We start from the raw sequence: 27,838 nt of genomic DNA on the forward strand, positions 1-27,838 counted from the left end.
TAAGGTGTCAAAAATCACACACTTCTGAGTCTGACTAGTCACCAGGCAAGCAGGAGGGCTCACCCACCTAAACCCTGCTTTGCAGCAGGTGAATGTGTGCGAACTTCCTTTTCCTCTTTCCTTTGCTAGCAGCATTAACTGGGCAGTGTGTGGAGAGAAACTATGGTAGAAACTTATTTTTCAACTCTGGCATCAGTAAATTACTAAGCTAGTTCTTGGGACTCTTCCAAGGGTGTCTGGAACACAAACCCCCTTGGCTGGCTACTCTGTGGATGGGCTGACATATTTGCTACCATCCTGTGTAAAGGTACAGTCTTCCCATGGGAGAACTGACATTTTTAGCAAAATATACAGGTTTCTCCCCAACACAGCCTCCTACTCTAAGCTCCAAAGAAAGGTAGCACACCATTTTACAGGCCAGAAGGAAAACTGTGGGAACAAGACCCCAAGGTTACCTTTCAAGAACAGAATCTTACACGTGTTAATAGTATTATTATAGTACAGACCTTGTAGAGAGAGGCCAAAGCCTTACAAGCAATGGACGAGTCATCCCGATTACAGTTTGCACTGAACATGTGAAGTAAATCAGTAACGCATACAAAACTTGCCCGTCCGTAGGATGGGCAATGAATCTGAAAGTCAGTGCATGCTCATCAGACACTTCGTACATCATCCAGACCAACCTGTGGGTGAAGCTGAAATGGATTCAAATCAAACCCTTCCCTTCCTGGGAGAGAATGTACAGTAGTAAACATTATCTAATGTCCCCATTAAGGGAGACGTTGACAAATAAGAAAAAAATAGCATTTACTCAGTGACTCAGAAATTAGAAGAGCAGCCTTACTCATTTTCACTATCTCTCATGAGTTAATCAGACATTTCTCCAACATTTTCATCTACGCTTCTTCTTGCCTTCTGTGCCCATCAAGACTACTAGCTACTTCTAAATGCGATGGTTAATCACATTTTTGTTACATTTCAGCACTAGATGACGAACAATTCGATTTGCAGCTGAGAAATAGGGGAGGGGGAGGAAAAAAAAAAAAAGGAAGAAAAGCTGCCGCCTCTTCAGCCAAATGACTCAGAGAGGGAATGGCACATCATCATCTTCAGACCTCAGAAACCAAATGATTTGTGAAATCTTCAGAAATGTAGATTATACAGCTAACTGCATAGAGGGTGGTTTTAATCTCAGATAAAACAATCTGTTCTAACTAACCCTGAGTTTTAACTAACTATGCACCATCTTGGAGTTTATCATTAAAAAAGAACGTGTAGTGCAACATTTATGTAAGCATCTCCAGCTCGCTTTCCTTTAAAGAAACTTGCTTACCTTTCTATCCTCCCTCTGTTCTTTGCCTTGATACAGAGACAGATGTCGCAGAAGGCACCTGAACGTATTTCACCAGAAAATGTAGGCCACATCCTTCGTTAGCACGGAAACAAAGAATGCACTTGTTTTGATCTAACCATGTGCATTTAAAGAATTATCAGCAGAACATAAAACGAAGCAGAGAGGTCTATTTAAGGTCTCAGTGTTCCAGCTATTTTTACCAAAGCTGCCAGGGATTGCAGTGGGAATGCTGCTCGCTGAATGGTGACAGGAAACAGCTCCTAGGCTGGAACTAACTGCAACTTGTGTACAAAGGGAAAGATGTTCACTCTATGGAAGGCATATGCAAGCTGAATTGCATATGTTAAATTAAAGACATCTGCACTTTGGCAGAATTTGGACAATGACTCACTTATATTTAATTATGTAAAAATTTCAAACAGGGCAAACTCCACTGTAGTGACTCACATTAGTGCTACCACATGATCTTCTGATAACTACATCAGTATATAACTCATGTCTCTGCTGCACAGAGTTTCTACAGAGAGAATGACATATTACCTGACTAGCATTAAAAGGACTCCATGTTCCCAGCAATGACTGGTACATTAAGTAATGCTTCAGAAAGTAGCACATAGCACACCAAGTTTTTTTTTTTCTCCCTTGACACAAAACTACATAGCCTCTAATGACAATAATTCACTGTCATTCAAAAATCAATTTTCTGTTTGTGTTTTATTTCTTTAAATTTATATAGTTGTGAGGAAAGATTCCAGAAGTAGAAACTTACATCATTTCCTTTTCCCAAGAAGAATTATGGTGCTGCAGACCTCCTCGTGCTTCCAATCCAATATGCTCCCATCCTGCTTCTGAGGGCAAACACACGCACAATACCTTCAAGCACAAGACTTTCTGCCTTGGTCGGGCAGTCAGAGTACCAGGCAGTTTCTAATGTTTTGCTTCAAGGCCATTCTTGGGCTTTTCCCTGTTGCCTCCTGCACCTTTCACAGATTTTATTTTACTTGATTTTGGTGTAGATTATCAGAATGAACTGACTATGCACCCTATGTCAGGCTAACAGCATTGATGACCTTGAATTGCCCACTGTGAAGAAAAGCTATCCTGCATTATTTGCCTCATTTTAAATAATAGCAGAACACTATATTACTTGCTTTGACGTTCTTAATGAATGGCAAGGTCCCTTGTTGGTCTGTGTCAGATCTCTTTTCTGAGCTCCAGGTGATTGTATCCTGGAGCATTACACTTCCATTAAACTTTTGAAAAAAGGACATCCACCGCACGCTCCCCTAACACCATGACCAGGTTTAATGAACAAGCTGACACAACTGTTAAGTAGCAAACATACACAAAAAGGTATTTTCACAACAAAAGAAATGTCTCAATGAGACAAATATGGTCTTTGTTAATACCAGGTGCTGACTCTAGGTGTGGATGAACAGTACGATGATGAGTGGGGTGCAAAGGAGAAAGTACTAAAATTGTGCAATTATTTTATGTTTGTGCAATGGTTTGGCATAATAATTACAAGCCATTGGTGGACTAGGGATCCAAAATGACAGCCTTGCAAAAGAGTTCAAACAGCTAAGAAACCCACTGTATCTTTTTAGCAACTACTTTAGAATAGTAATGAAAAATGTAAATGATCTCAAGTGGCCTCTGTATGGCGTAACTGTGAAGTTTGGTGTTGATGTGCAAGTGTGGTGTGCTTTCCCCACCTGAGAGCAGTAAGAAGCAGCAAGTGTAGAGAGCACCCCAAGGGAATGCCCCAAGCAAGAGTGCTGCTAGTAGGGATGGGAGCCAAGACTGGCCTTGGAGTGAACAGAACTGGTAGGAATTGGCTGAAGGTGTTGGGACCACATGCATGTAATGGGCTGGATCAAAAAGCAATGCATGGGGAGATCCATAATATGTCCTCTTTCTTTTTTAACATCTACCGAATAGAAAAAAAAAAAAAGATATCCTGATCATTGTACACTCTTCCATTACACCTTTCACTTGTTTTCTTTCTTTTACAAAGCACAATTTACCTTTCTTTTCTGTCCTCCCCCCAAAGGGTTCACATCAAAATTAGATTTAAAATTGGAACCCAGATTAAAGCTCCCTGTAACACATGTTCCTGGAGGTAAAGGTAAACCGTCCAGAATCTGATCATGATGTGGCTGTTGAGTGACAATCCGTTCATAATAGATATATCCAAGTACACAAAAGTTCATTTCATCTTTGATATCACCACAGGGATCCACACTAGTCACAGCTACGGAAGGTATAAGACATCCTGCCCAGTTGGCTCCACGATTATACAATTCATGCATTAGTGCCACTGGGGAGCAGGAGAGGTACTCTCACATGCCACTCAGAGGTGCTGAATTAGCACACATCACAGTTGCTCTGGTCCTCCTCCCCAAGAAGAACTTAGGTCCTTTGGAACACACTATCCATCGTGGCAAAACTTCCCACTGACATCTGAACAGAACGCAAACAAACACGAAAAATAACGAGTGGAGAGTCAAGGTAAGACCTGTGCCTAAGGCTTTATTTACTCATAATACCTTTAGGCCAGATTCTCCACTGCCTTTAAACATAGCACTAAAACACCCTGGGAGCTCCATTTTAAATAGCCTGCTGACTCCTGATTCTGATAAATAGTTACATCTTGCATGCATATAGTGCTGCTAGATCAAGCTGTATAGCAGAAGACATTCACATCTGTACAGAAATTCAGCACCCTGTGGAGCATCCAGCTCCAAGCCAAAGGGATGAGGATGAGGTCAAAATCAAAGAACAGGGCAGAGGCCATTTTTGCTATACTTGCAAAAACATCCACCCAGTTCATTGGCTTTCATATGTCGGAATATGGGCATGGGAGCATTCCTAAGAGTTTTAATTCCCCCTCATTCTGGCCAATGTTCACACACTTTTGTTTTGTTCACACAAATAATCCTGAAAATACCAGAAGTTTCAAGGTTGCAAACAAGGTTTATTTAATTGCAAGCTGAAGCTCACCTTACTATGGAAACTCTTTGTTTTCACTGAAAGTAGGAATCATTTTTGAAAGACTATCTTATCCAGTGAGAGAAGAAAAAATGTATCACATGATTTTGTACCCTGCATGCTGTTTGCAGAGGATGTTTAATTCACAGCTGGACTCCTACAAATTATTTACTATTGCAGACTGATGTTGAATATACAACTGCAGGCAGAATCACAGGGAGCAGCATTGTATGCACAGAGAGTTTAGCTTCACATTCAGGTGCACCTCTTCCAACTGACTGCAAGCATCTCTACAGTAAATATCCAGGCTCAAACACCCCTTGGAAATTCATTAGCAAACACAGCAAACACCAGCCCTGAAAATAGCATCATTTCATTCAGTGGAATGAAATGAACTCCACTATATTGTATGTTCAAAGAAGGAAGGGCAATCATCTTCTAAACCTAGCTCCTCATGAACTTGAATCCAATCATGCATTCCTTTTATAACAGCCATCTCTGCTGCTCTACAAAATCTACATTGAATCACCACCACCTTAAAGGTTGACTGTGGTATTTCAATAATAGAGAAATGTTTCCTTAAACCACTTGTATTCCTGTTGCTGCAGTCATTTTGGCTCTCTTCTGTTGGTCTTGCTTAGCTCTCTTTCATATGAATGTCAAATTTTACATTTGCTGTGTGCTGTCATCTAGGCTCACGATGCAAAACAGTTTGTTTTTCCCTCAGCTGGTGCACCAGATTAGCATCTCCCTCTCCCCCCAAGAACAGAATGTAATTAAAGATCATGGGAAAATAACACACACATAAGACATGAAGTTAGAGAATTTCAGGTTTGGTTTTGCTTTCCAATTTTACATGCTCCACTTCACTTCTGTGTATAAAGAGAAATATAAATGGCTTTGGTCACCGAATATCTATTAACTCCTTGTGAATCTCAATGAAGTGCTGAGATTACACTGAGAAGCCACATCCACAGCAGTTTAAGAGAGAGAGCCCATGCCTTGCAGCATCACACCCAGTTCACAGAAAATGAAGCCTTTTGCCCCAAAAGTTCTCTTCTTCCTATCATCTACACAATCCTTATCACTCAATGGTTATGAACCATAACCCAGAACTGTCTCTATGTTTGTAGTATAAAGGAAAATGTTTCATGACCTAGGTGAAATCATCCTGCTAGGATGTTCATTTTGGTAGCTTCAAAAAAGAACCATCTGGCTCTGCAAAGGCCAGGGCTGGAGATGTCAGTGGCACAACCATCTTAAAGCAGAGGTTCTCTTCTGTACAGTCCCACTTCAGGCTTCCTGGTGGTCGGATGGAAACAACTAGGACCTTACTTTCTTTGCTTGTGGGGTCAATGTCACCACAAGAAAAACTAATTGCTTCTTAATTTAAATATATAAATAAAATAAAATAAAATAAAATAAAATAAAATAAAATAAAATAAAATAAAATAAAATAAAATAAAATAAAATAAAATAAAATAAAATAAAATAAAATAAGCTTAACTGCTTCTACAGCATGAATAAAAATAAAATATCAAACTGCCATTTCTCATTACAAGGGTAAGCAAGAGGCAACTGTTGACTGTAAGAATCTGCTGGCAGAGGTTCTGGAAAGGAAAACACCCACCAGGTGATCTCCTACCATGAAGGCAGGCAGCAGCAGGGGGGCAGCTCAGGACCCCACATCTCAAGGTCTACCACAGCAAAATCAGATTCCAGTTTGTCTCCTTGTTTAGGAGGAGAGAGAAAGGAACAGAGGTCACTGAAAAAGAAGATGTTCATGCCAAATCATTTGCCACACAGCATCACACAGGCAGAAGTCATGACTTGGCCAAGCTTTGCAAGACCATCAGCAGTAAAACCCAGTAGTAAACCCAGATACTGTGGTGCTTCCTTAACCACAAAATTCCTCCCTCTCTCCCAGATAGGGATGAAAGTAGATGTTCACCTTTACTGATGTCCTATCAGTAAATTATGTATCTGTAATTATTTTTTATGGCACCTCTTCTGCTTTAGTTAGAAGATCACAACAGACTAAATAGAAAAATGAACTCATGTCTGATTATTCTGTATTGTAATCTAAATTAAGCTAGTATTACAAATATGTTTTCATATCCTAGTTGAGCTATCCAGTTTCAAACGTTACTTGCTGAACGTAAACATGTCTCCTGATGCTACATTACCCACTATATGCAGTAATATATATTCTAATGCAATACAATAAAACTGAAAAACCAATAAATGTTCCTATTTATTGAGAAATTGGACAAAAATAGCTTATTGTCAGTTTTTAAAGACTGAAAATCAATAGATGATGAAAGGTTTTATTTTTTTGTTACTATTAGACTGTTGACTCTAGCAATAAGTGAGATGTGGATTAGAACTGGGGGAGTAAAGAACTTGTGAGATATACAATCTGGAACTTTGTGGGTATTTCAGACACTGAATTCCCCGTATTCGTGCAGCAGCAGCCATCTTGGCACGACTGCTACTGAATCAGGGGCCCTGAGAGCATGGCTCCTCCATTTTGTTGAGAAACCGGTTGCCAGTTGTAAGTATCTGCCTCTGTTTAAGAGCATTTGTAAATCAAGGAGGCTCTCAGTCTTGATTCTGCTAAAGAGAACAAGTAAAGGAGATCCATACACATACATTCACATCCTGCCTATATAAAAAATCCTCAACCGAGATAACGAACCACAGCAATTTCCATAAGGAAAGAGGAGGAGGAATTCTTCCTACTCCAGCTATTGCAGAAGTGCCCATAGTGCACTAGCACAGGCTGTGAGAAGCTTGCTACATCACGTACAATTGGTGAGGTGACAGAGAAGCTCCAAACCTGATGCCTTTCCCATGCCTGCTTTTTTCTAAGCCCCACCTCTCATGTACTTGAACCCACACAGATAAACTGCAGAGTGGGTTCCCCATGTCTGGCCCCAAGGGTCTGTGCAATCCTCACTTAAAAACAAACACCGCCCAACGCTGGATGGAAATTAAGTTAAATTGGATGTTCAGTATGCAAAGACCTTTAACTGTTGTGTTTTTGAGCCTGCTGTCTTTCTCCACACGTATGAGGTTTTCAATGCCTGGGCCATGAGTGCAGAGGCCCTGTTTGAGTCTGCCACCTACACTTGGCTAAGTTTCACTCTGAAGACATAGGTGGATGGAGGTCTGGAAAACAGAGATTTTTAAGCACCTGTTTTCCCACTAGAATTTATGCATTGGGAGTCAGTCTAAAACCCAATTTTTTATATGCATTGAACCAAAAGCACACAACCATGCAGAGTCTGGAAAGGCATCCTTGTTTCACAGCGCAAACGCATTAAAATGAAATACTAAAAAAAATGCAGTGATAAAAAGACACCGAGCTAAACATAAACACTGGACCCAGAGTCCTTACATAGGGATCTATGCCAACACTTTTTCAAGTGAACCAGTAGGTATGACCATTACATATAAACCCAAATATAGATGTTCTGCACTGACTATATTTCTAAACTCTGGAACAGAGCTTGAATGGATGCCAATTATAATAAGGAGTTAGGGCTGCTTTTAGGATTTATATTCTCAATCATACAGCAGCTCAAATCTTGCTAGATTTGGGTAATGTAGGAAAAGACTGCATATCTCTCTTTAGACACGCAAACGTACATGCAGCATGATAACAGTGGCCAGTGTGAAAGAGAAACTAGGTCTGGATGTGAAAGACTACTAGTAAAGCTGCCTGGTGTGCTTACACTCATGTGCAGCACTTGGTTTTACAAGTGCACAGAGGTGTGCAGCCATTCATCTATGGAAAAAAATCTTGGGTCCCAAGACCTTGAATGACATGACAGTGTGCAGAAATGGACATCCTGCTGCTGGCCCTATTTCTGCACTTCTTACACTTAATGTAAAACTTTTGCTTCAAACTGAGGACAACACAGACGTTAGTAATTTCCTTATCAGGGCTTCTCCTGTTTTCCCAGGTATAAAGCTAGCTATTTCTAAAAAGGGGACTGTTACTGCATATGCATAATCACATACCAAAAAAAGATTCATGTTGTTCCTGTAAGCCTTTGCTTAAGTACACCATGGAAAATAACTTTGATGAAGTAATTTGCCCAGAGCACTGCCTGTCTGGAAGATTTCTATAATTTAACTGCAGTTCTGTAAATAATTTGGTGATAGACAGGCCATCAGCATAATTTGGTGCTAGACCCATGTAATGTTAAGGAAATGGCCAGCAGGCCAAAAATTAAATCTGAACTGGTTCCTAGTATGTACAGTACACATTAAAAAAACAGTCCAAATCTATTCTTTTTGGAATCTGCTCATTCAGTTTAAAGGAAAACACTGAATTTTGCTTTGGAAATGAACACAAAATAATTTCATGTTTCACTGAGAAAACCAGTACTCACATATGTATAACCCTGAAGACTTCCAGAAAGATGTGGCATACTTTTGCACAATAACATCCCAAACTACTGCCACAGAATAATTATGTAATATAGCACATTGTACTATTACTGAACTATCAGAAACTTTCACCAAAATCTCACAGTTCTGTGTTTTTACCCTGTAAAATAGCAAATACTATTGCCCTGATTTTTAGTCAAGCCTTAATTGAGACTGCAAGATAAGAGGTACAAAATTGTATGCATGGTACATTGCACCTTTAATCATCTACCTACCCGAAACACTCAAGCAAGTAGTTAGACATCTGAATGTTCCAACTACGGGCTTAAAACAAATGAGATCTGTGGCACATGACTGTGTCCACATTATGTGAAAATTTGCTTTCATAGCTCCAGTAATGTAAGTAGCACTTCAGCCACACAGCAGACCAAAGAGTCTGCAAGTCAACAGCAGAGCCAAGAGCAGGTCCAAGATGCAGTATTTCAGCTGAAAAAAAAAAAGGAAGAACAACTGCAGTACACTTCTCACTCATGCTTCATGTCTGGATGACCATTTTTTCCATCAGAAATGTCCCCAGTCAGCATTTCCTTCCAGCATCATTGGATTGCAAATCAAGGTATGTTCACTGTGGCTGCTGGAAGCCTCCTATGATTTTTACCAGAATGAGAAGAAAATATACAGAAGAAACAAAACAAACACACAAACAAAAGCAAAATAACAAAGTCATTCCTCTTTCAGGTCTACTGAAAAAAAAGGCCTCAAAAAGCCTTTATTTATACTTCTGTTTCAACTGAAAAACAGAGGAGAAGGTGAAGTAGATTAGTTAAAAGCCAGCAAAGAGTAGTATAAAAAACCTCACCAGGTATTGTTGCAAGAACCCCTAGATAAGCATCTTAAATCAGGGTAAATTACACACCTCATGCTGGTGACTCGGTCATGGGAAATTATGAAGCTACGTGATGTCTCATTTGTTGTGCTGAAAACAAATGTAAATAAATTACTGAGAGAATCTCATTTACATTTAGAAATTCATCCTGATGCATGACATGACTGCTGATTTTTTTTTAAATGACACTTTGAGAAGAAGCTCCACTATTAAAAACAGATCATAACCACCTCAGCGAGAGTCTGTGCATGTGCATGTATGTGTGTATGTGCACGAGCGTGTAAAGTAGCTCTTCTACGGAAGATCTTTCGGATCATTGGAAAAAAGACATCCTTCTACTGTGTGAGAACCAAAATGGTGGTATCAGAAGACGGAAACATCTATCTGTATTGTTCCATGTATTTTTCCCCGTCTAGACAGGGAAACAGAAACACAGAGTTATGCATCGGCTGCTGCCAGTTCAACAGAAATTGCAAATATTAAAATCCAAGGGACAGAAAGTAGTGTGGCATGTCTCTCCATCACTAAGTGCAATAAAACTTCCCCTTACACACACACAAAGAGCATTTTGTTAAGCTTTTTTCTCCCCCCTCCAAGTCTCGCATTTTTAATCTGTCGCTACAATAATTGCAAAGGATATCCAGGAAGCTCTAAGATGGCTAGAAAGTTTAAACGTGGTTAGCTAAGCAGCATACATGCAGGCAAATATCCAAATGCTTAGGAGCTGTCATTCTCCATCCCGCGTGGGAAGGCTGTGAAGAGACGGACTTGTTCGTATCATGATTGCTCTTATTATTACAACAGTGAAAACACTGCATACTAATGGATGTGTTTTCAGAAGGAAGACTGTTTGATGGCTTTTTAGACTCAGCCTGGCTGTCTGGGCTTCAGCATCTCATGCCTGCTCTCCCTTTCTTTGCTTCCCAAACAGAACTCTAAAAAAAAGTTTGTAACATCAGGGCGAAATAAAACATATTTCCAAATGGGGACATTACAGTGTTCTACAACCCCACATACGGCAGCATATTTACATAAGCCTGCATAGGTCAGAGAGTTTATTTGTTAAGGGACAAATAAGCAGGCCATGAAATAATTATTTTTCATTGTGCCCTGCCAAACCTATCCAGCCAAAGGCTAAATTGAGCTGCTATTGTGATTATTTGAACTATGGAGCCAAAAGTCTTCACTGCAAAGCATCCCAGCTGTCCTAAATTTTATTCTGATGGCTAGTTTTCACGCTAGCTTGAAACTTGCCAAAAATGCTCCACAAAATAGGCAGGCGGAAGGCTTGCTTTATCCAGACCTACATCAATTACTGATTTAAAGCTGTTCTGAGAACTTGATTATTAACAAATCACTTCCTGAAATTGTTATGACAAGATTCACATATGCAAATGGCAAGCTGCTCATATGTACACAGCTAGCAGAAGAAATTAATACAAAGATTCCCAGATTTATTTATGGTTATTTCCTATTGCACTTTACTGTAAATTAGCCTCTAAAAATATTCAAAGAAACGGGAGAAATCCAGACACAGCTTTGACATATGGTGACATGCAAACACACAGGCCATAAGTGCTCAACATGCTTCTGCCTTCTCCCACCTCCCTACAGAAGAGGGTCTACCGGTGTCTTCTGGCATCAGAGGAAACAAAACCATCACAGTAGTTCCCAAACTGTGAATTTTGTCTGCACACCAAGTAGGAGGTAGAACTACCCCAGGAATAGATCGGATGAGAGGCTTATAGGAAGATACTTCATACTTTAAACACGGTGGATGGTGGAGGAGGAGAAATAAATATTTTTTAAACTTCAAGGCTTAAATTCAATTCTAATAATGAAATATTAGAATGAGACCGTGTAGAAAGAAGATTATCCCATATCTGCCCATTGTGAGGCTTTTACAACTTTCCTTGAGACATCCAGGATTGGTCATGGCTAGAGACAGAGCATGACATTAAAAGAATCAGAGGAATGATTCATCTCATACTTTTTACATTTCTGTTTAAACAACCAAGACACAAACTAAAGACAAAGAGGCTAATTTTCTTGAAGGGAGCAGACCTGTAAATAAGTGAAATGTCCATCACTTGGAACCAGACTGTATGTACAGCAACCCTGACAAGGCAAATGCATCTCGTTGCAGCTGCCCTCCTTCTCCTCAACACCTTATACTATTTTTTATACTGTTTGTAATTTCACTGTAATATCCTCAGGGCAGCAACCACTCCACATTTACACATGAATTAGAACAACACCTTGCACAATGGCATACCAGTCCTGATTGGACTTGGACTGCTCCTGGGAATGCTACCAGAGTGCTACTATAAAAAGAGCTTATAAATGTATATAGTACAGCAAAGTAACACACACACAGCTTTTATCACAGTTAACATCACTGGAGTGTTAACTCTTTATTTTCCCAATAAAATTGCAGATGGTTTCATGTATTTCTAAGTTCCAAGATGGCTGCAGGAGCTAAGATCCAGGATACCTTCACCAGCATAATCTGTGTAGTTTACTCTGGATGTCTGTATATAATGTATAATAAAACGAAAGAAATATTGTGGATTCTTATTACAGACGTAGAGGCATAAGGGTGAATCTTAGTTAGGATTTGCATGATCTAACCATGAGCTGGGGGCATTCAGGCTCAGGAATCAAAGGAACCCCACATAAGCAGCAGTCAAATCACCTGTGTGCACTGGTTACAGACCCACTGTGTCTTAACCTTGTTATCCTAAATTCCCTTCTAATTTCCATTCTTCTTTGTGAGAGGCTTTTGACCTTTGAGCTAGTATTTTAATATATTCTGGAATTTGAAATTTTGCATATAATAAACTAGTTATTTTCTGGTACTTCAGACATAAACAACACCAATACATAACTTTAACTTCATCTGGTATTCAGTGATTTTATTTTTAATTAAAAAATTAATAAATAAACAGATGTAAATATCTTTATCAACATATTTCCATTTTTCCTAACAATTCCAACTTGTAAATTCCTTTGTATGACTTTTTTTCCTGAATTATTATGAATGACCAATGTGGTTTACACAGATCAAAAGGGAAAAGGAGTGGGTGCAGGTAAGCTGGCAAATCAATGATTTGAGCATATGTGTAAACTCAGGCATCTGAGCCACCTCTGAGGTCAAATTCTATGTTGGAATCATTCATTCCAATATATAGTATCTAGAAAAAAAAAGAAAAAATGGCCAAAATGTAAAATATTTTAAACAAATCTTATTTGGAATAGAATGGCCACATTATGCCTGTATTCTGTGTTTGTATGACAACAAAACTCCACCTTAAACATCTACTGTACAGACTACAGCTGTTAGCAGACATACTGATCTATCTCTCTCTAAAAATAAAAGAAAATATACAAATAACTTTTTGTTGACTACCAGTTGCTGGACTTCTTATTTATTTGACTAAAAATCCCACAGAATCAAGAACTATGGAAAATCTAGATCCGTAATTCCTTTTTCTCTTACCCTGATGGGTTCATAGCATTACAGAGTCTTCATGTGCTTTACCATATAACCGTACACTGAACATAAGTTGTTGTCCATGACACAAACATGGTTTCTGTCTCATGGAAACATGACCCTCCTTTTTTTGGAGTTTCTCAGTGTGAGCCCTTCAGCTTCTCCAAGAACTTCCTGCTGTCTGTGACTTATCCCTCTTCTCTTCTGCCCAATGCACCCAGGCCTCTAACCAAAGCAAGCTCTAACCAATGCCATACTTCCACTCCAGAGGAGAAATCATTCAGGAATGATCTTCTTACTTCTGTGAAGATAGTGAGATACGGTGGTCTATATAAAATAGGCTATTGACAACCCTGCATGTACTCAGTCATAGTCAGATACGTGACAAAGTCCAATTAAATCCTATTAGGGAATAATACAAATGACAGAGCTTAAAGAATACAGTTAGCTCCTAATTAAACAGCCCATAAATCTGTTCAGAACTGGCAGAATTTATCACCAGAACAGGAATCTCAAGACCTTACACGGTCTCATTTTAACAGTCCTGTTGTCCACTGAACCACCAACTCCGTTGCTTACAGATGAGGTATATCGCCAACATAAGTACTATTAAAAGATGACTATGCACTGAGCTTTCCTGAAATTGTATAACATTTGAATGGTATAACACATACTCTTACTTGTTCACTGCAGTCTGATTCAAAGTGCTATAAATATGTTTGCCCTTTCTGCTAAGCCCGCCTAAGGGATTAGCAACCCCCCAAAAGTTCAGTTGAATATTAACTGCATTAACTTTGCAGGCTGTAACATACTGTTACACTCAAACAGCCTACGGTGCAGTATGGATGACTTGCTTAATAAAAAATGTTTTCATGCAAAGCCTTATTGCTAGAAAAAAGAATCTGCTCTGTCAAAGGGGCTGACCTCTTCCATTTAACTTCATAAAGCAAATACAAGGGAGATCTTTACAATGATGGCCAGAGAAACGCTTATCATTTTGTCTGTCAAACTAGATGGACTTCTCTTGGCAACACAGCACCAGCTCCACTCTATGTTAGGAATTAAGTCAGTTCACCATGAAAATCCCATGAAATACAGTAGGAAAGTGTCATCTACTGTAGTAGCATGAAGTTAAAAACTAGAAAAGAAGTATGATGGCTTGCTAACTTATTTTCCTAAGCAATGATTTGCATGCCAACTCCCATAAAAAGCACATATGCCAAAAGATTTTCCAGTCTGAAGTTGCACAGCAGTGAAGACAAATAAAAGGAACAGGAACTATTTAAGAGTTTGAAAAGGTAGAGTTGATAGGAGTATAAAAGTGAGCTAACTTAATAGCTAATGCTAAAAGTCAAGGAAGAACAGGTTCTTAAACCTCTGAAGTAAAAAGCTCATGGTTGAAGAAGTAACTGACAGTATCTGATAAAAAGATTATGAAAGGGAATTAGAAAGAGGAATATGAGAATAACTGGAACATGATTCTGTAGGTTACATGAAATAAAGTAAGACCAGTAAGGTTGCTCAAGGTATCCAATACGTTGTTAAAATACTTCTAATAATAATAATAATAAAGCAGTAATACAAACATGTAGAATGACTATTATCTACTGAAAATGGAAATTACACAATATATTTTTTGTGTTTTATTATAATATGAAACTTTCGCTTTGTTGCTATTGGAAAACACAACCCTTAAAAAGACCTCGACACCCAACACCACAACAAAGCCTTTCTCATTCAGCCTTAAAGAATCACGTGTGTTTCAACTTGCAAAAATGCACTCTCCCAAACAAAGAGTCTTTGGTGTAACTAGAATCAAAATTGAAATTTTAAGAATTAGAAACCATATGTCTTCATAATGCTGTAGACTTACTTGCTTCTGCCATTCACCATCACCATTTTGTTGTCTAGAAATGGAGACCAACAATAGATGTTGGTAATTATGCAGAAACTTAAACTGCAGAGAGCCTCAGACCACAACATTAAACTGGAATTAAAGCTTTAGAGGAAAAGATAAATGTCTCACTCCCTGCAATCCACTCCCTCCCTCCCCACACAACACACACGCACACTGCACACCTGCTACCCACCGGCCAGATGGGACTGAATTCTCCTGAATCAGATCTTGGATTTTTTAAGCTCAGCTTGAGTTCAATTGGATTTCAAGACATCAAAATATATTATTATCTCACACATAAAAATTACAGTGGTGTCTGGGATCTCCTAGTTTCAGTGTTGTTTTCACAATTAGATATGTATTAAAGTGGGATTATTGACCCAAATGTACCAATACAAATAAGTAAAATTAAGCTTTGCAACATTTAATTTGATTACATACACACATCTGATGTATGAAAAATAGACAAAAAGCTGAATTTATACCATCAGCATGCTAAGCACTATTGGAAATTTAACTAACTGTAGTAACCAGTGCTCTTTTTAAAAAGTCCATAAAGGCAATTTTAGCATCCCAAACTCACTTAAACATTGTAGGAACTGGCCCTTAATGCACAGGTATCATAAAATATTAACACATGTTAAGGAAACATTGGGAAGCATTATATTCCTAGAGAATTTGCTAAGCTTGCACAATGTATCATTTATCATCAATAATGTTTCTTTGGTTAAGAGACCTCTATCCTGCTCTTCAGGAGGAGGTCTTTCACCCTTACTCCAGCAGCACAGATCCCCTGAGTCCCTGTTTCCTGCATTTTAGCTTGCTCCTTGCAACTGGTGAAGTCACGTTTTTAATTGGGACCAGCCTCTGAATGAGGTTTCCTCCACCTTCTCCATTGGCCCTGAAACCAACTAAAGACTTCCAGGGGCTTAATAAGTCACAGGCTAGCAGCAGGACATTCTCCGCAGAGACTATGGACATCTGGAAGCTGCTCCTGGTGGTATGAAGCCAGAGTTGGCACCTGGCAAGCTCCAAGACACAGAAATGCGAGTCCTGTTTGCTTGGCCAGCCTTGGACTGACCTTTAGTCGTCGCGGAGAACAGGAGTTTTGTTAGTGAGCAGCGAGTTCTGGTCTACACATTTTTTTAAATTGATTATTTTATTGATGTAAAGTGCCCAGGTGCCCTCATGACAGTCACTAATATAGATTTTGAAAATAAAATTAATTAAGGGCCAGTCTGGACCACCTTTACTGTCATCACATAGTACCCTTTTCTACAAGTAACAATGCTATCAACCAGCAAGAACAAGTATAGCGTTTGTGGAGTATTTCATTACATCTCAAAACACTTTGCTAGGGAGGTCAAGATCGTCGTCACCTACCTACACGCGCGCACACACACAACCCTCCCCACATTCTCCCTCTTCTCTCCTACCTTCCAAAAGGAAACCTCAAGCTCAGAAAACTCAACTGACACCAGTCTGCACAGGAACACCAACTCTGTCACCCGAGCGGCCGCACCAGGCTCTGTCCCTCCCGACCACCGCTAGAGCATGGCACGGCGCAAGTCTGAGCAGGAGCAGAGCAGTCTGGCATGCAGGCTAATCTGAATTACACTCATCCAGCCCTTGAAATGGTTCCTCATTAGCTGTGGGTTAATGGAGTCCCAATGAGTAGTGTTATTTTCATCCCCTGCCTACTGAACACAAAATTCATTTGCAAATATCCTGTAAAATACTGCAAAGCAAGCCAAAGAGATATGACAACATAAGAGGCATACTATTTATGGAATGCACTTACCGTCATTTAGAAAAGGAAGCTGACATGAGCAACAGCCTAAATTTAGCAGCACATTTAGTTTTTATTCACTAGTCACAATGACAACATTTTAGAAGGATACCGCACACCTTGTGCACCAAAAGGCTCTGCTGAAATCAAGACAGACTTTGATCTGAAAGGAATTCAGGATCAGCTCCTTAATGAATCCAACACTGAGTTAAATTAAGGCAATCACCATCTTGACTTTCTATTCCAAGTAGATATAAAATTACATTGATTGCAGGAAATGGTGGCATTCAAACAATATTGCAATGGCCAAAGCCTGAAAGCTAAATTCATTGTCGAGCTAAACTAGGCTTTCAGAGGGTACCATTTGATTTGAGGGAAAAAAGCATCTACAAACCACATATTTTCAATTAATAGTTTAAAAGGCAAAGAGTAAAAAAGGAAAAACACTGGTCAATATGCCACATGCCCCTCAAACAAAGTCTGTGCATGGAGATGTATATACTGTGCATATATATACACAGGGGTGGATGCATGCATGTGTTTTTGTTGTGTTTTTTTTTTTTTTTCAAGGAAGGCAGTACCAGAATGGCCACATTAGACATCCAGAAAGACACAATGTATTTTGCACCAATCTGAGAATGCTTTTTTATCCATGCAATCTTTAATTCAAAAGTAATTTCAAATCAACAGCGCTCAAAGTTAAATCTAGTTCTCTTGAAAACTCAGAAAAAGAATTAATTCGAAGCCTTACCTTTGGCACCTTAAAGACTTTTGGCCACGACTTACCTGTATAAATAGAAAGAACTAATTTACTACAGAAATGCCCATGGGCAAACATGTTCTGGCTAATGAAGTGTTCAGCTTTTGCATGATTAACCAGCTGGTGGGGGTGGTGTAAAAATCACAGGGCATAAAATAATAAGAAAAATTGATTAGCAGCTCTCTTTTAAAGAACTCTGAGAAATATTTCCTTATTTTTGCTCAGCAGCTTAGAAAGTGGTTGTACAGAAAGACAGATTCAAAGGACTTACCAAGCAGACAGGCAGAAGCTGCATCAGGCACTCACTCCTTCAATCCTTACATCGCAGAGATGTTCAAGGGAAAAGCAAGATACCAAACAGCACTGTGGCTGGATTACTTACACAACAGGTCTTGCTGCTTGTCATAAAGGCAATTTTCTACTAAATTGCGAAAGACATTATATAAAGTTAAAAACTATGACTATAGTTTGAGTCAGTTCGGTTTCTTTCCCGGTGCTCTGTTTTTGAGCACCTTAGCTGGCTACAACTACTCTAGTGAGCCAATTTAAGAAGCACGTCCAGATGAGCCAAGGTTCATACACTACTCAGAAATAGTACACATATTTCAGTGATGCTTTGTAAAGAAGATGGGGTTTGTGCTCACCGGGGACAAAAATCCCCTTGCCCTTCCCATCCTGTAAGAGGGGTTTCTTACAAGCTCACGTGCTCTGTCCACAAAATAGGTCCTAATTAGTATACAAATACTTTGCAGACGGGTCACGAAAATAAATTTATCATTAACTGTCCCCTAAACCAAGGCAGGTTATTCTGAAGCAGTTTCACTTCATACACATTTGACCTATGTCCCTTCAGCTGAAGTACTGGATGTAATAGTCTCTTTAAGAATGAAGAATACATATTTTTATGGCATGGTATTACTTCAGAAATATCAAACAGCTTCTTAAAGAAAACTTCTTCACCAGTAATAAAACAAGATGCTGTAAAAAGCTAAGTTACTGATTATTTTCAGTAGGCCATAGTATTAGTCATAATTTTCTTTACCTTTTCTTCTCCTATTGAAAATGCATTTTTCACATCTATTTATGGACTTTGAAAAAATGGTTTACAGCTGCGTACTATGGGAAAAGTGGATAAAGAATCTACATCTCTGGGTCTGCAGTGCGTTCCAGCTTTGGGGACAGAGCCATAACTTCGATGCTGGGACTTCATGGTCTGGGAAACAACATCAACACCCTTTGGCACTACACAAGCAGTTGCCTTACATCCATGGCCAATTTCCAACCACAGCCAAATATTGCCTTCTGGAGCTTCCTCTCCTTACAGTTTGATGGTAAATGGTACGCCTTCATATGCCCAGGTACCTGGATATGAGCTCAGTTCTCCAAGTCACGCTGCTGTATTATGCATACCATGACTCAAGCTATTCAATTACACCACGTGGTTCTCTGAATGGAGAGCCAATTTTACCTGAAATGAGAGTTACTGTGAGAAGAACCAAAGCAGAACTCTGAAGCCCTTTTTCTTTCTTTACACAACTCCTCCATTTATCTTAATTACCACTTTCTGCAGAATACAATATCCCTTTAAATACACCAAAAGAGAGATGTTTCTGGCTGTTTCCCTACAGGAGCCAGGCAGATTATCCCAAGAACTGATCCTTCGTGTATGCACCACACACTCCAGTTCATCCAAAGGTTCATACCAAAGAATTGGTCAGGCTTGCACAGATCAGATAGCTCCATAAGTACCCCACAGAGGTCTTCCTTTCTTATCACATCAGTCTGACAATGCTTGTGAGTAACTTCATGGTCAGTCGAGACTTCAGACAAAGAAGTTTTTGCATGTTTTTGAGGCTTTGCTGGATAGGTGGATCTTTTCACACTTGCGTGCTTCTTGCTTTTGAGCCTCCCCTAACCTTTTGAAAACATTTCTACATATTAACACTTTGGAAAATGGGCATAGAGCTGACACAACCAAACAAAAATAGAGGAAAACTGATAACACTGGCATGAAGCAACATTACCCTCAGTGCATCACTTTGGAAAGCGCTATCTCCAGGTAGAATTCACAGTAAAATGTAAGTTTCTAGTTAGGTGAGGAGTGGTTTTAAATTCTACTTGATTCTAATTTCTATGGTCATATTTGAATCATTAGCAATTTCACAAATGTCTGGTATTTTTAACTGTCATCAGCAGGGACCCTGACAGCACTGGGGTTTGTAAACTGTGTTTGAAGCTATTTTCAAATATGGTTACAATCTAATATGACTGTAAAGTGATTTATTGATTGCATTCATACTTGCTAAGAAATTATGCTGAGGACTATGTAAGTAACATCATAACTTCAGCTATTTACAGCTGAAATTAAAGTAAATTAAAAAAAAAAAAAGTCTGTTTGCTATAAAAAGTGAATGCTTGTTAAAATCACATTGCCTTATAGGATATCAGAAAAACAGTTACAAGGCACAACTGTTTTACAGATGGAAAAATATAAAAAAGATTATTCTTCTGACCTATACATTGTAGTCAAAATGCTTACTTTAATTGTCTGTTTATTTACTTGTAAGCAATTGCTTTGGAACAGCCCCACAGTAAGTATAAACTGTGTGCTCCGCAGAGGGGTCAAGCACAAAATCTAGGCTGCGGACTTCAGGTTTAACTTCAAAGACCATGCCTACCCAAAGGTATTCCAATGCCTTCTTCCACTTGCATCAACTCTCAGTGAAACTGAGAGAGAGTAAGCACCTCTGAGGGCATGATCCTTTGACACTGATATATATTACTCATTGGAATCTGTACTTTTGGGAAAACAAAAGAGCAGAAACCAGAAAAAAAAACATTCTCCTCTGTGGCCTCGTAATCCTCCCCTGTACCTGCAGTTTCTCTAAGGTCGACCATGGTTCCCAGTAGAGGACAAAACTGCCAAACAGGCTGGTGTAATTAACCAGAGTTTTACCTACTAATTAGTAACAACAAGAGCATAAAGCAATCAATAGGACACCTTATGCCACTACCGCTCAAGTCTACTTAGCCTACCACTGGCACTGCCATATCCTTGAAGCGTATTTGCAGTGTTCTTCCTGCCACCCTCCCACACAGCATGAAATTTTAGTGAGGATAAGCTTTTCTACTATACTAGAAATTAATAAGTAACACTGTTAACCTATGTGATGCAGCTAAAATTGGGTGTAAAGTGTATAATGAGGAGCCACAGAACTTTTTAATAGAACATTTTGGCTACCACTTGGATTTAATGCTAATTCCATATATAGCCAATGAGTAACAGAGAATTCACCTATTGCAAAGAAGTTGCATCCAGACTTGTATAACACACATCCCACTCAAGCTCAAAGGTAACCATGCTCTTTTGCTTCGCTGCATGTTCATATGTTTAGCAACTTATTTCTAACTTTATATGAAAAAACAACCAACTCAACGATGTATCCTGAAGTCATTTTAAACTCGTTCTGAGTAACTTCTGAAGGACAGCTGGCAAAAAAGCTGTATGTTTAAAGAAGAGAAAAAAACAGAAAATCTGCACACCATCTTCTCCAATATAAAGACCAAACTGCTAAAATTAGTTACTGGAATTTCTCCTTTGCATGCCAGCTTCATTCGAGTCTTGTTCCAAATGACCACTAACCATCAATCCTCCTGACTTTGAAATAATCCACAACTCATTATTAAGACCTATTTGCATGCAACCCCCTCTCAAAAGATTGCATATTTGCAATCTTATTTTAAAAAACGTGCTTTTGTTCCAGTGTCCTGAAACTGCCTGTATGAACACAAAGAACTCAGATGCCCTCTCAACCCCCACTGGAAGTGACAAGTGAGTCCTTCTAAAATTGCAGACACTCACTGTCAAGTGCAGGTGTTTGTAAACAAGTTTGGAAATGTTTCTAATTATAAACCATAGGAGTTAAAATTAGAAGTCCAATCCGCTGGCTTTAAAAAAAGAACTTCCAAAAGGGTTCATCTAAATGAGAGCAACCAGTGATGTTTAATTTAGTTGCAAGAGCAGAATTTCTATGCAGAATGACATAGTGCTCTTCAAACTTTCCACTATGAGTTACAGAGTTTTTTCTTAAAAAAAAAAAAAAAAGGATTTTGATAAGAATTTTAATTCTGATTTGCTGTCATACTATGATAGTATATATTTGAATGCACAATCTAAAAATACCCTATTCACAGTTCTCCTGCATTTAATATAATTAAAAAGAAGAAAAAGAAGTGTTCTTAAAAATTCTTAATCTGTCTTGACTGCCAGCATGAAAGTTCAGCTTTTTATGGGAACTTCCCACATTGACCTTCTGAGAAGTCCGACCAGGTAACTCTGCTTGAAGGAGCCATACTTTCCTGGCTGAAGTTCTTCCTGATGAACTCACCAACTGCAACATGAGGCTCACACTGCCCTGGCCCAAACTGCCAAGGGATGAAGCTGGGGAGGGCAACAGGTACCAGAGCCATGGCTGATGCAGATCTCAGGATGCTGCCACCAAACTGGTGGTGTCCTAGGAGCTTTCACTCCTCTGATACAAAGATAAAAAATGCAGTTCCAAGAAGCCATGTACTATTTCACAGAATACTACAACCAGCTCTTCCTTCTTCCTTTCCTTTCCAGTATTCCCTGTGTAAAAAATAATACCAATTCCCGCATTTTTTCCCAATAGCATTTTGCAACTCGCTGCCTTTAACAACCATGACCTTACCAGTTTAGTGCCTACCTTGTAGTTAGAAAGTGCGTGCTGGGTCAGGATGGGAACACCAACACGCTTTCACATGGGGAGCTTTGCAATCTGTGTTTCCTTTGCTTCAAGCCATGGATATAACGTGGAATTAATTACCGCTTGAACCAAATGATACCAATAACAGCCTGTTATTGACACGAGAACAGGATGGAGAAGTCCAGTTCTCCGTTTCAGTGGAGGGACCACAGTAAGTGGGAGCAGAGTGAGGGCACATCTCCCCTGCTTCTGACAACAGCTGGTGGTCGCTCCCCCTCTTTTCCTGGGCTTGGGTGACTTGCCCTCCCCTCTCCTGGCTGGTGCAGTGCGAGCTCCCCCTCCTGTCCCAGCCTAACCTGTGGCAGACTTTGTTCTACTGGAAGTGTTGCCCGACAGAAGAGAGCAGGTTCAAAGGCAGCAACAGGCAGCTGGGTTTCCTGCTAGAAACTGGCACCAAAATTAATTTCCCGAGGGTGAAATATTAGAATCATAATACCTATGTAAATGCATTTATTAAACATAGCTATACGTGCATATGCCCAGATTTGGCACATACTTGTATATACTAAATATATTGTGTATATACCTACACGCATATACGCATAGATACATCAATTCAAATCTTTAACGCTAGTAATCTTGTTGCTATTTTAACTCAAATTAAGTACAAAAGCCATTAGTTTCTTCAAGCCCATCTAATTCTTGAAGCATCTAAGCTTCTGCATGTACCTGTTCTGTGTTCAACTGGATGAGCATTTCTTTTTTCCTAAATGAATAGATATCGGAGCTGTGTTTGCAAATTTTGAAAAAAAAAAAAAAAGGCTTTTCATTAGGTATATAAATATTTTAATTAACAAAATGCATGCATTTAGGAGATTCAGCATCAAAGTCTAGATCAGATAGAGCAATTAACACATTACTGTTTTTCTAAGACATTAGATAAAAGAAAATACATTTAGCAAATGTTTAATCGGACTTAAATTAAGCATTTGAGTGCTAAAATAATCTCTGATAGAGATTTATTCCTAATATTTTCTCTGTGCTCAAAATGACAGCACAAAGAGCAGCACAAATGCATATATCTTCTACCAAAAATAGCTGAAAAATACTATAGAAGAGTGCCTGCTGGGTTGGTTATAAAAGTAAAGTATAATCCATTAACTGCTAATTAGAAGCATCAGAAGCAGGCTTTGCTGCAATGAGAGCTGGCCCCTAAGTAGATGTTTCTGTAACCATTTAAAGGCACAGGGTTTCTCCAGTTGCTGAGAATGGAGCTTGGATGGTTTCAGCATAAAGGCCATGTGAAAAGAGACTATGGCACTTCGCCATGTTACCCAGCTGTTTTCTAAATATGATGACAGGTGCCATTTTTTCCATTTGATCGTGGAACGTAATACATCTTCAAACAAATTTTCCCCAACTAGTCTGGTGCAGTTACATTTCAGAGATTCAAATATAAGAATGTTTTTTTCTTTTTTTTTCTTTCTTTTTTTTTTTCCTCTCTGACAGACACATTGCACTCTGGCAGATATTTCATTATCTGCTTTTTTCTCAATTCTGATATTTGTTGTATGTATCATTTTGCTTTTTACTACTACTGTAAGAGGAAAAGAATAAGCACTTGGACAAAAGATTTCATTTTGAAGATTTTTTTTTTAAGAAAGAAGAAGAAAAAAATGCTAGTATTCACAATTAAAATTCATAAATTTGCCTTCCAATAAAGAAAGATTCTCTTCTTCTTTGTCTTCTGCTTCATAAAAGATGAAAAGTATCTCTGTAATTTCTCCTATTCTTTATCTGACTGACTAACTGGTGAAACCATACTCCTGCACTACTGCTGAAAACCAAAAAGACATTTTGATCCAGTTGCCTATCAAAAGGCTTTAAGGGATCAGGGCAAAAAGTTGAAGATGAAAAAATGCCGATACCCCAGCTCCCTGAAGCCAAGACATGAGAAGTGGCAATTATGGACATGAGCAACAAAGAGATGTTGCTGTGCAATGGATGACAGGCTCCAAACCCAAGCCATGATGATGTGGAGCCAAAGCTGGTTTGGCTGCCCCCAGGGCTCAAGTGGCTTTGAGCAGTGGATGATGACAGGATACAAGTCTGGCTGCATAACTTGAAGAATCAGGAAAAAAACAAGCAGATAACTAACTTCCCCTTTTAAGAAAAGGGACATAGCTAACATGAGGGGAAACAGTTCAGGTCAATGTTTGGGGATTTTAATCTACTTGGATCGACCAACTAATAAACAAAGGAAGAAAGTTTGTGTGAGGCAGGAAATGAGGGCAGTTCTTTTCTATCTGCCTTATTTCCACCTACAAACCCAGAAGAAACTCTTTGTTTCTCTTGAAATGGTTAAACAGGGATCCATTAAGGAAGACTAGGATGGTTAAGAATAATTTTCTGAACTTAAACATCTAAGAAACAATAAAAATACAATTGTAATAGAAATAACAAAATTATATTTAGATAAAATCAATGTCTTAAGTATCTGTTAATCCTGGCACCAGCTTTTAGAAGGTACATAAGCACTTCTGTTTTCATTGTGGATATAAGAAAACAACCATAAAATGCCCCAAAGCCATGGAGGGTGTCAGTGTCAAAGACATGATTAGTAGTTCAGAAGTTATCTGATTCGGGTCACATGGCGTTCCAAAAAACACACCTAAATATAGCATGCAAGAGATCCGCACAAAGAGCAATCCCATCATAGGAGCAAACTAAACTCTCCTTTCCACAAAATTAATTAGGGTTATTTTGAGGCAACCCAATGACAGCAAGGAGGAAAGATCAGTCCTTGCCCTGCCCAGTTCTGCACGAGCAGATGTCTCTGATGGAGAGGAGCACAAGTTCGCAGCACTGGGATGCAGGGCGATATTTTGCAGTTCCTATGGGAAAGCACACACGGTGCTAGCATGTAAGGTAGGTGTGACTGAATGAGTAAATACAGTACAGTAGAGAGAAGGATGAGCCGTCTGGAAAAGGGACCGTCAGGTAACCTGGGAGTAAATATCCAGGCAGGAAGTCAGTATTTAGAGTTCTGAAACTGCTAACATCATTGTTCTAATGGAGAAACCAAGCAACTTTTTTGAAAAAGAAGGTCCGTGTCAATCACAACCTCAGCACAGACTGAGTCTGGGAAAAGATAACGCTTCTGTAAAATTAAAAAAATGCCCTCTTGGAAGACATCCCCTCTGATATCCTGCACTTCGATCTTCCAGGAGGCTTGTCCCTTGCCAAGGAGGAGGATTTCCTCATGAAATACAGCATATAAACTAAATTTAACAGCCTCCCCTATATTAAGGCATCAGAAGCATCCACATGGAAATGTGTAAAACACACAAAAGGCAGCAGGAGCAGGAGAAAGGGAGGAACACTCCTCAGGCCTCTCAGGCTTCTTTTGGTCCTTCTCTGTAAAATGGCAGTGCTGTTTCCTACATTTTCTTAATACTGAATTCCAGTTTGGCTTCTGCTTCCAACTACTCTTGCTCCACTCACCCAGTCCAATTAGCATCTCCACTTCAATATTTCCCTATAAAACCTTTTTTGACAAATAAACATGCACAGTCTGGCATGCTACAGTGAAATGTTTAAAATCACAACCATGACTGTTTTACCTTTGCAACATGTCTGGTTCCTTTGTACCTAGGGAACCTCTGCTCCTCATTTGGATATTACAACAACCACAAAAATATAGATGCTACCTTGAAGGCCACAGCAAAGCTGAGGCCCAGGGTATGACACGGACTGAGAATGGAAGACAGCAGGAGAAATCCAAAGAGGTTTTGTGAAGGGTGCTTCTGTGAGCACGTAGAGAGCAGGTTCTCCAGCCCAAATAGAGTAGCAGGTGCTCCAGAAGGCAGGTACTAACAGTCTGAGTGTGTGTGGTACGCAAACTGCAAATTTCGGCTTGAACGCTTCAGGCCATTAGCAGGTGCTTCAGGCAGTCATCCAAATCAAAGTAAGAAAGTGGAAAGAGCCAAATGCTGGTTAAAGAGGTTTGCAAATGCAAAAATCCCTGAGAGGGCAGATGAATTGTTTCCCTGGTTGTGGAAGCTTACTAGTAGGAAAAAACGAACATACAGAAAGCATCCTTTTTTTTTTTTTTTTTTTTTTGGGGGGGGGGAAGCCTGTGTTTGGGATTTGACTATCTTGTACTCAAGCCCCGAGATGCAAATGTTGGCTAGGATGCTGAGATCAGCAGTTATATGTCCTCAGGTGGTTAGAGACAAGACAGAAAAGAGCTGGCATTTGGGGAAAATAGAGGGCCCATTTGATAACGCTTCACTTGAGTGCATGAGGGTTTCCCCTGTGGGTATTGTCCCAAAGAAAGCTCCAGGCAAGTTCAGACTGGTTCATTACTTGTCACATCCAGAAGGTGAGTCAGTTAATGATTACCCTGGCTCCCTTTTGCGTTCAGTTTCACATGCTTTCCATCAGAGAACTGCACTCTCATCAAGGCAAATACCACGCACAACAAACAGAAACACAGAAGGAATCTGTTTTTCAGTTGCTCACAGCAAATCTATAGCTATTTTATTTGTCAGGATTTCGCTGGAGTTTTGCAGATGGCGTTTTTGGTAGCTTACGCATGGAACATACAAACCATGGTGGGGGGTGCCATTTTTCCACAGAGAAGTACATGTCAGAGACCTGGCTCTTGCCCTCTTGCTTTATTTGGATTAACCTCCAAAGGGCCCAGGATGTCAGCCTTCCCAAACAGATACTGGGGCCTTGAAGCTGGTGCAGTTTCCTTATAAAAGCTGAGCTCTTACTTCCTCAAGGGTTTATTCCCCGGGGTCTCCTCAACCTGGAACAACAATTTTTGGTTCAAGCTATGTTACACAAAACACAGCAAACAGGATTGGCTCCCCCAATCTTTTGTTGATGCAGACTAACTGTATCAGCCAACGATAATATATTTAAGTCAGATGGTCGCTTGAACATTATTGGTAAAGTTCTTCTCACTGAGGGTTGTATCCTTTGCCAGAGGCTAGCAGGCTTGACAGAAGGAGAGAAACAAATTCCTTTCATCAGAGTAACATGAGTCAATATGTGGAAAGATACTTCCATCTGCTCTGTGTTTCTGGTGACATGACATTACCGTATAATTTGGTATACATTTCTAACAGAATACATAAAACAAGATAGCTCACCAAGCACCATTATGTCCCACATCTATGGGAAGTTCTATCAAACCATTTTCAACTTACAGAGCTATATGAGCAGCTAAAACTCACAATGGGAATGCTGGAGGGAAAAACATGTTGATGTTTATTTCAGAGAGTTGTGGCACAGACAGACCCATCTACAGCACACTTCTAAAAGGAACACATTACATTTCTCAGAGTGCTCTCTCTCTGAAGAGGCCCATTTGGTCAGCTACAGAAATCACCAAGGGAACCTGCTGTGTGCAGCAACTTGTGGACGCACACAACTTCATAGATGTAACCCATCAGTAGAGCAGCCTGTGCTGTTTCTGCATTAATTTTGTGTCCCTGTATGTTAACAGAGCCCTGGGACTTTCATGGTCTGTG

The 27,838-nt window shown here is 39.5% G+C and overlaps 1 protein-coding gene across 18 annotated transcripts in view; it reads right to left on the minus strand.

Annotated features, from left to right (window-relative positions):
* The window catches only part of ESRRG (estrogen related receptor gamma), a 405,024-nt gene that overhangs the window by 335,829 nt on the left and 41,357 nt on the right, over window positions 1–27,838 (minus strand). The window lies entirely within an intron of this gene.

Source organism: Anas acuta, chromosome 3 (genome assembly GCF_963932015.1).
Source record: "Anas acuta chromosome 3, bAnaAcu1.1, whole genome shotgun sequence".
In the NCBI taxonomy this organism is placed as follows: Eukaryota; Metazoa; Chordata; class Aves; order Anseriformes; family Anatidae; genus Anas; species Anas acuta.